Source organism: Alligator sinensis, unplaced genomic scaffold (assembly GCF_000455745.1).
Source record: "Alligator sinensis unplaced genomic scaffold, ASM45574v1 scaffold485_2, whole genome shotgun sequence".
Classification (NCBI taxonomy): domain Eukaryota; kingdom Metazoa; phylum Chordata; order Crocodylia; family Alligatoridae; genus Alligator; species Alligator sinensis.
This window is the reverse complement of record NW_005842069.1, coordinates 1195027-1212218: the sequence shown is the minus strand read 5'-3', so window position 1 is coordinate 1212218 and position 17192 is coordinate 1195027. Positions and strand designations below refer to the sequence as shown.

At 43.4% G+C, this 17192-nt stretch overlaps 2 long non-coding RNA genes across 2 annotated transcripts in view; one reads left to right on the top strand and one right to left on the bottom strand.

Moving 5' to 3' along the window:
- The window catches only part of LOC102380407, a 120045-nt gene that overhangs the window by 15881 nt on the left and 86972 nt on the right, over nucleotides 1-17192 (top strand). The window lies entirely within an intron of this gene.
- The window catches only part of LOC102380249, a 56543-nt gene that overhangs the window by 34224 nt on the left and 5127 nt on the right, over nucleotides 1-17192 (bottom strand). The window contains exon 2 of the long non-coding RNA XR_323813.3: nucleotides 10095-10231. This is a non-coding gene — a long non-coding RNA (uncharacterized LOC102380249). The remainder of the gene's footprint in view (nucleotides 1-10094; nucleotides 10232-17192) is intronic.

Here is a 17192-nt window from a genome sequence, read left to right as displayed (position 1 = left end):
GCAGGAAAGCATTAAGCAGTTAATCTATGTAAGTTTCTATAGCTCAGGTTTCAATACAGTTTTTATACCATGTTGCCAGGTAGACATACAAAGTATAATGATCAAGGGGAATATTTGGAGCAGAATCTCTAGTAACTTATCATCAGCTTGAACAAGTCTGCCCTACACCTTCTCTCTTGTCCCCACCAGATTGTGCATCTCTTCTTTAAGGGTTGCTGGGTTTAGAACATCTAAACCCAATGAATACTGAAATGCCTCCAATTGGGTTATGAAGAATGAGTCTCAAGGTGCAACTGCTTGTTAAGCTCACAGTAGTTTCATCTAGCCCTTTTAAACAATTTTCCCTCATGATTTGCTAATTGTGGTATCAGAGGGATTAACTGAAACCTGGTGTAGAATATCCTATTTCCCTCCTACCCTCCCTTTCCCCAGCAATTTTTTTTTTTATTTTCTAGCATGGACTTTTGCACTGCATCATGGTGATGAGAGGTAAAACTTACATGAGCAAATAAGAAATGGTAATTGTGGCAGTATCCACCTTCATCTTATTTATTTATTTAGAACAACTCCCACCCAACCCAACCCCCCAGCTGTTGCAGTAGAGTTGAAATTACTGAACTGGGCCAGGTAGCTGTATGTCAGGGTGGCACCTTGTGGAAAGGTTCTATCATAACTGGAGTAGATAAAGAATAACAAAGTCATTTCATGGTGTTACTTACTCTAGCAAGGCTTCATCCCCAGGGGTGACCATAAGTCCCAGGAGGCCCCACCAAAAAAATATTATTATTATTTTTTGCCCTGCTCACTCTGAGAACAGTTTCCCATTCACTGTCCTGCCACATCTTGATGTCCTTCATGGTTATGAAAGGGAGGTTGCTCCAGGGCTTCCCAGAACTGATCTTCTTCTAAGGACCACAAGGTAGGTTGTGGTCCTTTGCCTTATGAGCTAATTGCATGGCTCCATACCTCCTCTACATTATGCCCTAGTCCTTGCAGACTTTGGGGCCCAATTAGGTGAAACACTTGTCCCTTTGTTTCTAGGCCTTCCTTCCTTCCTTTGGGGTTTGACACTTCCCAGCTTCTACCCCTCTACTTGGCTGGTCCTGCAGCTGGCCCACTATTCTAAGCCTAGCTTCTGGGCCCCAGCTTCTGCTTTGCCTTGAATATGCCCCCAAAGGGTTAGGACAATTGTCTGCCTCTAGGACACTTATGGGATGTCCAAACCACCCGTCTAGTACCAAAACCAAGCCACTGGTCTTAATATAATATAAAATAAAGGCCACTTGCCTGCTAAGCAAGCCTTTCCATCTCCCCCCTCACAGGTAGCTCCTTCTTGTTCCTAGCCTGCAGAGCTACTTCCTTCCAGCCTCCTTGTAGACTCAGGGACCCCACCATGTTGCTGTCAGGAGCTCTATACTCCATGACTCTCACGGCTGGCCTCCTTGACTGGCTCAATCCTAGAGCTTATAGCTCTGGCCTGACCCCTCTTCTGGTCATGTGAGGCCCCAGTCAGCTGACCTGACTATAGGGCTGTCCTTTAGCCCTTGGTCTGTTGCCTGCCTATGTTTATAAAGACTCTGCCCTTAAGAGGGCCACATTGGTCTCCAGTAACAGGGTCAGGGTTCTCTGTTCACAGATTCATAGATTGTAAGGGGCTGGAAGGGACCTTGCAAGATCATCAGGTCTAGTCTCCCTGCACTAAGCAGGAAAGGCAGCTGGGGTCAGGTGACCCCAGCAAGGTGACTGTCCAGTCTCCTCTTGAAGATTTCCAGGGTAGGTGATTGCATCACTTCTGGAGGGAGTTTTTCACAGTCTTGACAGCCTGATTGCGAAGAAGTTTCTCTGTGTGTTAAGCCTGAAATGGTCTTCCAGGAGTTTGTAGCCATTACTCCTGGTTTTCCCCACGGGTGCCCTGGTGAACAGTTGTTTGCTGAGCCCTTGATGTATTCCCCTGATGTAGCAGTAAGCTGCTACCAAGTCCCCCCTCAGCCTTCTCTTTTTTAGGCTGAAGAGGCCCAAGTCTCTCAGCCTTTCCTCATATGGCTTGCCTTGCAAGTCTATGATCATACCGGTGGCTCTTTTCTGGACTCTCTCAAGCTTTCCCATGTCCTTGTTGAAGTGTGGCACTCAGAACTAGATGCAGTACTCCAGCTGCTGTCCCACCAATGCTGAGTAAAGTGGGAGAATCACTTCCTTGGTTATGCTTGAGATGCATCAGTTGATGCATGTCAGAGTATTGTTTGCCCTGCTGGCTACAGCATCTCACTGATGGCTCATATTCATACTATGGTCTATTATTACCCCTAGGTCCCTTTCAGTTGTGGTGCTAGTCAGTTTGGCGCCACCCATCCTGTAAGTATGTAGGGAGTTGTTCATCCCCAGATGGAGCACTTAACACTTCTCAATGTTGAACTTCATCTGGTTCTGATCTGCCTGACTTGCCAGCCTGTCTGTCTGCCTGTATCTGCAGCCTATCTTCAAGCATGACCATGCTCCCCCATACTTGGTGTTGTCTGTGAACTTGGCCAGTGAGCTCTTCACCCCCACATCCAAATCCCTGATTTAAGACATTGAAAAGCACTGGACCAAGCATGGACCCCTGAGGGACATCAATGATCACTTCTTGCCAGAAAGACACAGATCCATTCATTAGAACTCTCTGGGTCCTACCCCACAGCCAGCTTTTAACCCACCTAACTGTCAAGCAGTTAAGCCTGAAATCTTCCAATTTTCCTTTGAGAACATCATGGGATGCCAGATCAAAGGCCTTTTGGAAGACCAGGTATACAATGTCGACCTCCTCTCTCTTATCCAGGTGGTGAGTTAGCTGGTCATAGAAGGAGATGAGATTGGTAAGCCAAGACCTACCTACAATGAAGCCATGCTGGTTGTCATTCATAATCCTGCCTTCTGCAAGCCTACTGCACGTACACTCCTTGATGGATTTTCTCTGGGATTGAAGTCAGGCTAACTGGCCTATAGTTGTCTGGGACCTCTCCCCTTCCCTTCTTGAAGATGGGCAGAGCACTGTCTCTCTTCCAGTCTTCAGGGACCTCCTCCAAGTGCCATGAGTTTTGGAAGAGTTTTTCCAGAGATCCTGCAATGACTTCAGCCATCTCCTTCAGCGCCTTCAGCACTCTCGGATGAAGTTCATCCAGCCCTAATAACTTATAAATGTCTAACTCTTCTAACTTGTCCACCTACAAGTTTATCAGGGGTGACCACCAGCATCTGGGGGAACATTTGTTCACCAGAGCGCCCCAAGGGATGACGAGGTCGAATGGTCACAAACTACTTCAAGATCGTTTCAGGCTGGACATAAGGAAGAACTTCTTTACTGTCCGAGCCCCCAAGGTCTGGAACAGCCTGCCACTGGAGGTGGTTCAAGCGCCTTCATTGAACACCTTCAAGATGAAACTGGATGCTTATCTTGCTGGGATCCTATGACCCCAGCGGACTTCCTGCCCTTTGGGCGGGGGGCTGGACTCGATGATCTTCTGAGGTCCCTTCCAGCCCTGATGTCTATGAAACTGAACACACACCAGCTCAACGTCAACAGTAGGAAGGTGGTCATTCCCACCATGCCCATTCTGAACTTTATCTAGTATGATTTTCCCCTATTACACTGTTACACTCATCTATTGTTCAGTAGGCTTGCCAGCCCTCCTTGGTTGGCTGTGAGTCTATTGGAATTGGCATTGATCTCCCAGTGATTATAGAAAGCAATCCAGGAGATTAATTGTGCTGTTCAACCTGTTCACAATATCAATGACACTACTTAATGGGATCAGCACACTGTTGTAGGGGGGGGGGGGGGGAGGGGCGTAAATCTCCCGGAATAGCTTCAGTCAGTTGGTAACCCTATTGTTGAGGCTTACTTGACTTGTGGGAGGTATTTGTGGTAAGGCAAGATTCTCGCCCTGTAAGCTATTTGAGATGGGCTGGTTGGGGAGCAGAGTGGGGGGGTGGGGTGGGGAGGGTTTAACTATGACTTGCTTTTTGTACTCGGTTTACTATGTGACTATATAGACTGTCATGTTTTGATGGTTTTTCTTTCTCTCCATCTAAATACCAATATCAAAATACTACTGTAAGTCTTAAGCATGGGGGTAGAACCTGTTATAAAAGTTACCAGTTATTTTCCAAACCTAGAAATAAGAGTGTGAGTATGAAAGGATGAACACTAAAGCCATTGTTTTTCACATCAACATAGCCCTTGTTGCTGTTATTGGCACATGGCAGGAAGATTATTCATACCTGTGTTCTTCTGCACGACCATCCAAACTAAAACAAAACAACCCCCCCCAGCTTTTGACGAAGTAAACTGCTTGTACTTGCTATTCCATTGGCCTCAGCATACTCTAGATAGTCTCAGCTGTGGAACACTTCCTGGTTTGCCGTATGGGCAGCCGCGGTGCCTAGGATCTCCTATACATGAGAGACTATTGACCTGGGCTTAATGCATCAACACTGATCTCAGCCTTATCACAGGAGTTCTTGAGAAACAGCCTGTGTCTGCATTCTTCAGGGCTTGTGCCAGACAATTTTTCCTTCAGCCAGAACCAGGTTTTTTTGATGTAATACATAATCTACCAGTGAGCAAGCAGAGTATAATTTACTTAGAGTATTAGCTACTGAGAAATTTTAAAAATGGGTTTCTGAACACTATCCCAACTTTCAAAAGTGCAGCAAACCCAGTGATTGTCATTCAAACCACAACGTTTAAAAAAAAAAAAAAAAAAAAAAAAAAAAGAGCTAAGTATTGGATATTTTCGGAAAGCTAAGCCCTCAAGATGGGTCTGGTGGGTCACAGACTGGTCAGTTTTGAGAATTTTAATTCAGGCACCTAAGCATAGCTGTAAAAGTGTAACAGTAAGTATTTAGGAAAGACTTATTTTTTAAGGTTCAGCTTTAATAGTAGACAAAAATTAAAAAAAAAAAAAAATTAAAAACCAACCAAATGGAAAAAAATATCCTAGAATGAAGAAAAGAGAATAGGATCTCCTCTTGCAGTTTAGATAGTATTATACATTTTCCATGCTGCCTTTTACATACTTGTGCTGCATCTAGATCTTGAAGGCTGAATGAATTGTGACATTGCTGAATGGACATCTGCTGAATTATCCTATCAATACAAAGTAGTCAGTGATCTGCATTGTGTTCTGTTTGGGAATTATCATATATGAGACAATAATTAATGTTGTAATTCATGTGCCTATTCCCTGTGTATTTATAATTCAACTGTTTGCTAAACCTGAGATTTAGTTTTACTCACTCCAGGGCTTTAGGTAAACCTATGGGAATACCTCTATGCTTATCCAAAGAGCTAACTTCCAAGTGTTTGCATTCTTTGCTTACTTTTTTTCCCCCCCCTGGACTAACCAATTTGAAAAAGCTGAAGGAAACCTCTTACATCTTGATAAATAAAGAACTACTTGCCTACATTCTTACTGAAGTAAACTTACTAGCTAGGTCTTCAGCATATAGTAGTATCTTTGTGATGTTGTTCTCCAATTCCTTTGATCCTGGCTCAGTGCTAATTCTTAAGATATAACATTGCTGTTTCTTTGAGTGTCCTAAATTCAATTTTATATTGAAAATCTACTGTAGACAGGAAATGCTTCTAAAAAGGTATGGAGGTCTTTAGCTATTATACAGTCTGTTAAAATAACATATTTTTAGTAGACATTATCCCTGCTTGATTCTGCTAAGAGGCTTAAAACCCCAAACCCCTTCACTTAATGAAGCAGAGCTACACTGTAATACATATTTGTTTCTTAATCGTGAGACAAACAGTAAACATATATGGAGAATCAGATGGTTGCATTTTTTATTAACATAAAACCCAGAGTGCTCATGTAGGATCAGTGTATGATGTGTACCCAAACCTACTCGTACCTTCCATGGCCTTCATATTAATTATAGCTTTCAGAGAACTGTATAACAATCAATGTAAATTTGTAGTTTTCCCAAACAACTGGGTTTATTTGTGAACGAACAGGAACTATGTCACTGGCTCTAGCCTCAGCTTTCTAAGATCCTCCTCTATTGTTTAATGATGTTCATTTAATTTGGTCTTTAACATGATCTTCTTGTAAATGTTCAACTTGGTTCCAAGTTTCAGCCCTCTTAGTTGTGATTACTCATAAGAATTGGAGCCTGTTATTTCTGTTCCTTGACTGGATTAATGCTATTTTTGCATTGGGAGGGGAGCTTAAAGACAGTTGCAGAAACCCTGTGACTTTCAGGAAAATAGAGAAACCAGGATCAAGAAATTTTAGGAGATTTTAAAACCTTTTTTGTTTTCATGAGCCAATAATCACTACTTAATGCATTATTCCTAGAAAACATTAGTGTAGGGCTCACCTCCTTATGGAAGGGAATATACCGGACACATTCAAAGCTAAAAGCACTAATGATCTAATGAAGTGTCTCTTTGCTTTGCAGTTCAGTAACAGACTTCAATACCTACTTAAACCAGCCACTAGAGGGAGTCATAATTGCATGCACTCAATCTTTGTTTTTATAAACTTTGAAGAAGTATCGAATTTATATTTTAAATATTTCTTCTGTTGCTTCGTCTGTGATATGAGAACATGATGAAGTGTGTAGCAGGAGCTATGCCTGCAGTTTGCACTTATGAGTGATCAGGTACTAGGACTGTGGTTAATGACTGTTGGAAACTAGTTGCTCTGCTTTATCAACTGACTTCCTAATCCCCCTTCACAGTGTGGACGTAGGCAATAATAGAATCACAGAAAATGAGGGTTGGAAAGTACCACAGGAGGTTATCTAGTCCAACCCCCTGCTCAAAGCAGGACCATCCCCAACTAGATCATCCCAGCCAAGGCTCTGTCTAGCTAGGTCTTAGACACCTCCACGGATGGAGATTCCACAGCCTCCCTGGGTAACCTGTTCCAGTGCTTTACTACCATCCTAGTAAGAAATTCCTCATATCTATCCTAAGTTTCCCTTGATGCAACTTGAGATGGTTGTTCTCAGTGGTGGCAGTTGACAGAACAAGGAGCAGCCAACTCCATTTTCTTTGGAACCACCCTTCCGGTAGTTGAAGGCTGCTATTAAATCCCCCCTCAGTATCTTCTTCTGCAGACCAGATGAGCCTGGTCTCCCTTAGCCTCTTCTCAGAGGTCATATGCCCCAACCCCCTAAACATTTCTGTTGTCTTCCATTGGACTCTCTCCAATTTTATCCATAGCTTTTTCTGTAGTGAGAGGCTCAAATCTCCAGAAGTGGCCTCACCAGTGAAGAATAGAGGGGAAGAACCACTTCCCTTGATCTTCTGGTTGCACTCCTGCTAAAGCAGCCCAGCATGGCATTAGCCTTCTTGACAACATGGACCCACTGTTGGCTCATGTTCATCTTCTTTATTGTCCACTGTAACCTCCAGGTCCTTTTTCTGCAGAGCTGCTGCTTAGCCAATCAGTCCCCAGCCTGTACTGGTGAATGGGATTCTTCTGTCCTAAGTGCAAGATTTTGCATTTGTCCTTATTGAACCTCATGAGATTTATTTTGGTCCAATCTTCTGATTTTTGTCAAAGTCTCTCAGCTTGATGTCATCTACATACTTGCTGAGGGGCACTCCATCCCGTATGTCAGGTCACTGGTGAAGATACTGGGCAAACCCCTGGGGGACTTCACTTGATGCTGGCTGCCAACTAGACATCAGACCATTGTTTACTACACTTTAAGCCTGGTGTATACATGATACATTTAAGCCTGACAATCCAGTCAGTTTTCTATCCACCTTACAGCCCATTAATCCAAACCTGTATTTCTTTAGCTTCCTTGAAAGCATGTTGTAGGAGACTAAGTGGTTGCCTCCCCCACTTAGTAAAGGGTCCACACTTCCCTTAATCATCCTTTTGTTGTTCACATGCTTATAGAAACCTTTCTTATTACCCTTCATGTCCCTTTCTAGCTGCAACTCTGGTTGGCCTTCGTGATTTCACTCCTGCGTGCCTGAGCAAGGCTTTTCTATTTCTTCCTAACTGTTTGTCCAAGTTTTCCAGTTTTGAAAGTTTCCTTGTTTGTGCTTTAGCTCATAATTTTGAAATCCATCAGAAGGTATTGTCAGTAGCCCAGTGCAGGCCTTCAGCGCAAGCATTAAAATGATAAATAGGACATTCCTCCACAATGTGTGCTATAGTTGGTATTTCTCCACACTAGCACATGGGGTCTTTAATGAAATTCCATTTTACACAGTAAGTAGTTACATCTACCTTGTCAAGTATGATCCTGGTTCAACGTTGTCCAGGTCCACCTTAGTAAAGCCAAGCCAGGCGGTTTAAATGTGGGCTCCTGGATAACAAACTTATTAATGATGTCAATGGTGTTCCATTGCTGGATCCATTTTCCTCCATGTCAAAGCTTTCATTATTCAGCTCTTTCCCCACACTCCAAACTTGCCTTCTCAACTTAAACCTTGGCCTAGGTGCACCATTAGGTCTCTTGGAAATTGGTATTTTTTTGTAGACTCTAAGTAGCCTGTTTATGTTGAAGATAAGGAGGAGGGATATAAGATAGAACAGACAGTAGATCTGCAAATGCCTGTTTATGAGTCTCACTGTTTCATCCAGTTGAAAGTCAGTCAGGCTGGTATGGCCACTCCTGCCCCAAACTGGGGCACACTAATCCACTTCCCCACTTACCTTAGGACTTTGGATTCCTTCCCCTGGTAAACCTAGCTTACAGCCACCCTCCTTAAGGTAGTGACCTTGTCTGTGAAAATGCTCTTCCCTCTCTTTGTCAGGTGGGTCCCATCTCTTTCTTGTAGTCCTTCTTGGAACAACATCCTGTGATGAAAGAAGCTAAAGCCCTGCTGGTACCACCATCTGTACAGCCGATCATTGATCTGCAGAATGCACCTGCTTTTGCCCAGGCTGTTCTCCTTGACCTGAAGGATTGAGGGGAACACCACCTGAGCCCTGACCCTTTCACCCTTGCACTCAGATTCCTCTAGTTGCTCTTGATCTGCTCAGGGTTGTACTTGACAGTATCATTGGTGCCTGCATGGATAAGCAGCCAGATGAGTCTTGGTAATCCATCCATGATGTTTTAGATCCAGGCTCCCAGCAAGCAGCAGATCTCCTGAGATAGCTGGTCAGGCTGGTAGATGAATCTCTCTGTTGCCTAAAGAAGGGAATGTCCAATCATCCCTTCCTCTTGGGGGCAGTGATCTTGATGGAGATGAAGACTTTTGCTTACTGCCAGAGGTCACAAGCTTCCAACTTACACCATCCTGGGTGTCCACGTCATCTTATTTATCTAGTGCTGCCTCTGGCAGTACTTCCTCTGCAGGCTTAGAGGTCTCATCCAGCATTGGATCAATGAAGTCCTCATGATGGAGGTTGCTTCAGAGCCTTGCCACCTCCTCCTTGCTTGCTCCCTGAAGGACAATAATCAGGAGGCACCACTTGCATCACAGGCACTCCTTTTACCTGGCTGTCACTGGAAAGAACCTACAAGCTGCAGTCTACAGCACCAAGCCAGGAATTGGGTGGAAGACTTGACTGTAAGCAGTCCTGCCTGGACGGACACCTCACAGGTGAAAGCAGAGGTAGAGCTGGCAGCAGCAGTGGCTCTGGCATTGCAATGTACCCCAACCATTTCTCTGGGTCTCTTAATCTACCGCTTCTCTTTCTGCTCTTTTTTCCAAGCAGAGCTTCCCTGTAATCTGGCCTGTAAGGTGAGAGAGAGTTTCCAGGCAAACTCCTTAGTGAACATACCCCCTCACTGGGGAGTTTCCTAAACAAGGGACTTAAATATTGGTCTAACTCACGAGTCTTTTAGCTACTCTTAATTAAAGAGTTAATCTTAAAGGCTCCCCTACAGAAAGGGGGAGGTGGCAAATTGTCCTGTCTACTATCCCTTGTCGCTCAGGGAGTCTCCTTTTTATACCCTGCTGGGCCTGGCTCCTTTTATACCCCATTAGGGCTTTTGTCAGGCACAGGCAGCAATCGCCCAGAAATCACTCTGCTAGTAGCACGCCCAGGTGCTCGGAGCACACAGCTGAACACACAGGCCACCAAACAAATGCTCAGCAAGCCTAATACAGGCAGTCCTGGCTCACTTACCATCCTGCAGCATGATCTGGTGTCTGGTGCCTGACTCCTCTTCCTTCTCTTGCTCCCAGGAAACTGCCCTGTTTGCTGTCTCGATTCACTCGTTCTCTGCTCACTCAGGAAGTGTCCTTTTATGCCTTGTTCAGGACCTAATTTTAGTAGAACAGGCTTATTTAGAAATATGAAATTATGAAAAAACTTACTATGCCACATTTATTTGAGAACTTAGTCAAAAGGGTTTCCCCATTCCCTTCAGTTCTGACTGTAGTATTCTGTTAGGGCTGTGGAAGAACTTCTATAATTGCTGGAGAGGGGGATGTTGGGGGGATAGTATATAGTGATCATTGTAAGAGTACCTCGCTTCACACTCACAGTAGTAAAAGTCAATTGACTTGATCGGATTTATTCTCTTGCTCTTCCTGTGTAATTGACAGGATAATCAGGTTCTGTATTGCATAACCAACCCACCAAGGTACATAAACAATCCACCTAAACTTGAGATGTAGTTTTCATCATAGTTACAGTGGTATTCATGTTACTTTGATCAGTATCACGACAAGAAGTATTATTATGCAAAGGAGCTGTGACATCCCCAGATCTGTGCATTTGTAAAAAGTTTAACATATGAAGGTTTGATAAAGTTCTGTAATGAGAATATTTTTCTGACGGTTTTTTCTCAGTTTCTGGGATGTGGTATTTTCAGACTAGTAATGATTTTTCTACATTCTTCTAACGTGGAATTTGGGACAGACTTTTGCAAGGAAATACCTAAGTGTATGTGTGCATGTGCAGAAGTAAGGAATTTATTAAGGTCAGAAGAGTAAACATTTAAAACAATAATACAACAAGAGGTAAACTCCTTCCCAACATTTAGTTATTAAATTCTGAAATCTTTGGCAAGAGTAACTTACCTAACTTGGTTTGTAATTTTTTCTGTAAATCGTCTTCTATTTATCTTTTCTGCATGCTTGTCCATGAAGAAATGTAATGTAAATAATACAAAAATTGCTACTGAAGCTTGTAAAACTGATATCCTATATGGGCATATAGGAGTATAGGGAAATATTTTCTTTCACAACCAGAAATAGAAATTCTCAGTGGACAGTAGATAATGACTGTATGACACTAATACTCTTGCAGTAGCCAGCAGCTTTAATTAGAAGATGTCTAAAATGGTTTTAGGATTCCACTTTTAATCAATCTATACAATCTACTGGGACAGTTTTAACCTGACCTATAGAGCTTGAAATTTAAATGGAACATTCTCTATTTTAAGTAGATTTCTCTTGATTATTCTGACAAAACAAATGCACCAGTGATCATATTGGGAGAAGTGTGTAATCTTCTGCTGCATTATGAAGCAAAAATTAAGAACTTCCTCTGACTTTGAATTCATGCTTTACAGGATTATAGATCTTTAGATGACAATTCTTCTAAAACTTACTGCTCTGTAACAGTATGTGTTTCACAGTGATTTTAAGTATGAAGATTAATTCCACACTTAGTAATGTTGAAAGATGCTCTTTTTACTCAAAAATTAAGTAGCCAAAAAAACCCCCCTTTAAAGAATACTAGAAGAATAGCAAGGTCAGAATAGAATGTCTGACAATGAGTCTCATCCAATATCTGTTCAGGCAATAAGAATGTCTTCTTTAACCTAGAAGGGCATTGAAGCAGGGCTCCATCCATTGCGAATTCAACTGCAGTGTGTGTGTATATGCAAATAATCTTTTATAACTATTGACTGGCTCTGAGGGTAACAACAATAATAAATGCTGCCTAATGAAGAAGAAAAAATAGTTCCAGAGGATACCCAGGAAATGTTTTAAACTGATATCTAAGCTTTTCCATAAGGCCATCCATCACTGTGATCTCTGGATATATGATGCCATGTTTGTTGCTATTACTTATTTTTCATTATTTAATAGCTTAAAGTTTGGCCCTGAGCGGGAAAGTTAGAGGCTTGAATTAGTGGTAGGAAGTGGGTCTCGGGAAAGTTAGAGGCTTGAATTAGTGGTAGGGAGGGGGGCTTGAGAGGCTTTTTTTTTTTTTTTTTTTTTTTTTTTGGACAGAAGCAGTCTTTTTTTAAGAATTTGGATTCCTGTGATTCCTAGCAGAAGGTTTTAAAGACGATGCCAAACTGTAGTCTGTCAGACTGTCCTTCTTTCTCCCAACCCCTTCTCTCTTATTTGAACCTCAGTCCAGAGACAAACTTGGAGATAAGTAAAAGGGAAAGCCCTGTCATATTTTGTTCCTTTTTAACTGGAGAAAGATGAGCAGGAGAAAATATTTTTCTGGCCTGTGCCAATAGGTCCAGTAGAGAAGATTTGATACAATGCTATGGCAAAGCAGGAAGTGTTTGTGTTTGTACATGTAGCAAGTGTCCTGGTCAGACGCCTTCTCCAGAGCACTGATAAACTCAACTGGCCCACTGAATGTTGGCTACCTTATCTCTTCTGTGTAATCTTAGTTTCATAGTTGGTAGGGTTGAAAGGGACCTGAGCAGATCATCAAGCCCGACCCCCTGCCATGGCAGAAAAAAGTACTGGGGTCAAATGACCCCAGCAAGGTGTCTATCTAGCCTCCTTTTGAAGACCCCCAGGGTAGGAGCCAGCACCACTTCACTTGGAAGTTGGTTACAGATCCTAGCTGCCCTGACTGTGAAGTAGTGCCTCCTGATATCTAGTCTGAATCTACCCTCTGCCAACTTGTGACTGATTTCTAGTCACTCCTGGTAGTGCTCGGGGGAACAGGGACTCCCCCAAAGCCTAATGGTCCCCTCTGATTAGTTTGTAACAGGCCACTAGATTTCCCCCCTCAGCCTTCTCTTGTGGAGGCTGAACAGGTTCAGGTCCCTCAGCCTCTCCTCGTAGGGCCTGCCCTGCTGCCCCTTGATCATGCGGGTGGCCCTCCTCTGGACCCTCTCGATGCTGTCCACATCCCACCTGAAGTGCAGCGCCCAGAACTGGAGGCAGTACTCCAACTGCGGCCTGACCAGTGCTGCATAGAGGGGGAGGATCACCTCCTTGGACCTGCTTGTGATGCATCTGTGAATGCACAACAAGGTGTGGTTGGCCTTCCTGACCGCGTCCCCAGACTGTTGGCCCATGTTCATTTTGGCATCAATAATGACTCCAAGATCCTTTTCTGCCTCTGTACTGACAAGAAGGGAGTTCCCCAGCCTGTAGGTATGCTGCTGGTTCTTCCTCCCCAGGTGCAGTACCTTGCACTTGTCAGTGTTGAAACCCATTCTGTTCTCATCTGCCCACCCCTGTAACCTGTCTAGGTCCAATTGCAGCCTATTCCTCCCTTCTAGCATGCCCACATCCCCCCACATCTTAGTGTTGTCAGCAAATTTGAACAGGATGCTTTTTACCCCCTTGTCCAAGTCACTGATGAATATGTTGAACAGTGTGGGTCCGAGGACCAAGCCCTGGAGGACCCCACTGTCCACATCCCTCCAGGTCGAAAACAACCCATTCACCACCACTCTCTGGGTATGGCCCTCCAGCCAGTTAGTTTATCAGTGATTTTACAAAATAATTTAATCTTGGATATTTATCTGGACTCTCACCATGTGTAGGCCTCCTTTTTCACTATGCATTTTTATATAATTAGAATACTATTATATTATTTATTATTTATTTATTTTTAATAAGCATTGAAGTGCAGAAACTGGTGCTTTCATTTTACTTCATCAATGGACGTTTGTACGTGGAGTGGAAGTGAAGCTCCAGTGAAGAAAAAGCACTTGTATGCTACATAAAATAATATTTTGATAAAGATTTTTTTTTTGTCCCAAATATAGCCCTTCTTGTGCTTTGAATTATTTTGAACAGTTGAATGCTGTTTTTAAACAGACTCTAGTGATTTTTGTTGCCCTCTGGCATGTTGTCTTTGGTGTATCATGTCAGTGATAGCTTCACAGTGGGTAAAGAAAAAAATGCTTAGTCCTGTAAACTGCTGTCATAGGCATAAACTATACTCTTATTTCTTGACTGTCATTTGTTGTCATGGTTGGTCAGTCCAAGAAAGCTTTTAAACACAAATCCAAATACAATGACTTAATCAAATGAATAGCTATTCACATGAGTAGTCCTCTTGGTTCAGATGGGACTCTGTATGTTCATACGAGTTACAGCTACTTAAACATCTTTATAGGATTGAGATTGAAGACCATGCATGAATTCATTATCTTAGTGTTTTTTAACTAAGTTTTTAAAGCAATACAAGATAACCTTCTTAGGCAACTTGGTTCACATTTAGTATAGCCATTTACCTTTTTATATATTCCATTTTGGTTCTAAAATTTGCTACTATAGATTTTTTTCTTTCAGTGATCTTAAGACGTGCAGCATACTTTCAAACTATGTGATGACAAATAAAAGGCATATCACTTGTAAAAGGTACAAAATCTGTGGGGTTAAATTGGACTTCCAGCATCCGTGGCTTCAACATATTCCTCCCCTCAGGTAGACTGTGTGGGACTGAAGACCGCATGTCTTCTAGGTTCTGCTTTGCATCTGTGAATGTAAGGGCTCTGACTGCTGGTGGGGGCTCTGCCCCAAACTTCTAGGAACCTCTTGGAAGTTCTCCAAACTCAGGATATTTTGGAGAGGTCATCATATAGGGAAGCATTTCTCAACCCATGGGTCATGACTTGAAAGTGGGTTGCAAGAATATATGAAAGGGTCACAAACCAGTTTTAAAAATGGATTCTCCTTTTAAAGGAGAAAAATATGGGAAACTGTGGCTTTTCTCTTGCAGGCTGTTTGAGTTCTAGCCTGCAAGGGGCTGCTTGGGGCCTCTCTGCCCCACACACTGGGGTCTGTGGGGTCTGCAGACGGAGGGGAGGGGGGGGCAGCAGGTTGGGAGTGTGGGGCAATGGGTTGGGACTGGCCCTCGATGTTTACAAATGGGTCCTAGTACAAAAATTGTAAGAACCACTGATGTAGAGGATCATGTGTATCTATTTCCATCCCCTCTTGACAGTTTGTCTTTAAATCTCTTCCAACAAGAATTCCAGAGTTTAGCTCTTTTCTGTCCTATCCATGCATTGACCTTTTAATATATACTTTAAAATATGGTTTGTGTAGCCATTTGAGGACTAGTGAACCAGCTTTTCTGAGGAAATATCAAACAGCCTTGCTCCTTCAAACAAGGCTATTTCAAGGTTGTTGAGGATGCTGTGGTCAGAAAATTTATACCATCAATGCACAGATTTAAAGTACAAATGGACACAGTTTAAGTGAACTGTGCTTATGTGAGAGAATGGTTTTCTAATTAACCTGCAAGCCACCAAGTTGCTCTGGAAGGCAGAATTACCCTAGAGAATAGAATAATCAGAAGTAGTAAAAGAATAAAAATCTCCTAAGATTTCAATACCTTTTGTCTATCCTTTTTGTTTCCAAACTTGATGATATCCTGTCTCCTTCAACAGTAGGGAGTAAAAGAATTATTTGAAATGTTTTCTTCTCTATATTTCTAGTTTACGGTTATATATTGGATATGGTTATAAGGCAAAGATGCAGTTGTTTTGAGTTCCATTAAGTAACATTGTGCCTATAGTAATGTTCATGTGTAACTAGGAGCCTGGGGCTCCTGTTAATTTTAAGAGGGAAATGCAACAGGTGAAGCCTGTTGTCTGTGACAGGCATCTGAGCAAAGGACAGCTGCTAGCAGACAAAAGGCCAAAGGGATTAGAGTGACCAGACTGATGGTGATTATTCTGGAGCTAGCTTCACTGCAGTATGTACCTGGGGGAATGAAGACTGCCGCTAGGTTGGCTGCATCAGCAGGGCAGTCTGATTGAGTAATGGGACCCAGGCTGCAGAGGAGCTGCTGCCTGCACACAATGGGGAGAGGCTGCAAGTGGAAACAGATATCCTAAAGGCAGGAGGGAGCCAGCAGTTTGGAACAAAGCCATCCAGCAGCTGAAGGACCCTGACAGAAGTGGGGTTTGAACCATTTTAGTTTGCAGCAGTTTGCTTGTGTTTGTGTTTAACCAGAGGATCAGGTTGTGGCTATAGTGGCAGTTTGGAGGCCAGGCAGCAGGGTGTCATGGGATGCTCAGTTGTACTGAGATCTGCTCCGGCAGGGAGTCAGGCCTATGGCAAATAGAGCCAGAGTTCTGCATGTGAGAGACCATGCCAAAAAGTCCTGAGCCAGAGAGACTGAGCTTGAGTGTGGAAGTGCCCCAAGTACTTTGCCAAGGGTAGCTATGGTGCAAGGTGCACTGCTGCTACTTGTCCCCGGGGAGCCAAATGTCCGTGCTCATCTGGACACATCGCAGGGTGGCACAGAATGATGGAGAGAGGTGCTCACTGCAGTAAATATATCAGACTTCTCCAAGGTCAAAAATAAGCCCTTTTAACTGCACTTTTTCCCCCCTTAAAAAAAAATGTAATAAGAGCTGCCAGGTATCCAGCAAGCCCTTAGTTCTCCTACTTGTGTATCTTATATACTCCAAGTGTAATTTTAGTTCATAAACAGTTAACTCTATAACACTGAAGACAAATTTGTTAGGAGCCATCTTAAAGAAGTGCAAAGGTATCATTTTCTGTTGTAGTTTACATCCATGTTAAGTTCAAGAAAAATTGGAGTAGAATACTGATGATTTTTCTTTTCCCCACACTGGGTAGCATTTGGCAGTGACTACAGAAGTCAGTAAGAGAAGCATACTCTACTGAGATCTCTACTAGCCTGAGGCAGGGTAAGGACCTATGATAGGATGAAGGTCCGTGTGTGGCCACAGCAGACAGGAAGGGGTCAAGGAGCATATGACCTAGGAAGAAGACAGCTGATGTAGGGCCATCTGAGGAAGAGGGTTTGAGAAAAGGGGTCTGAGAGACCCAGGGTCAGGAGGCCCAGAGGTCTGTAGCCTAAGAGGGGCAAGGACTAGGCCTGGAAGCCTGCAATCCAGGAGGGGCCAGGATAGTTGGATCAGGGAAAGATCTGAAACTGCACCCTAGTGAGGCTGGTTAGTGGGCTGGGGTAGCCCCCATTAAATGCCACACATGGGACACCTCAAGGAAAGGTGATTATGGGGTGCTTTAAGCCTCAGCCCCCCCCCCCCCCCCCCCTCTGTGGGTGCGCCCCCGCGGGGGGGGG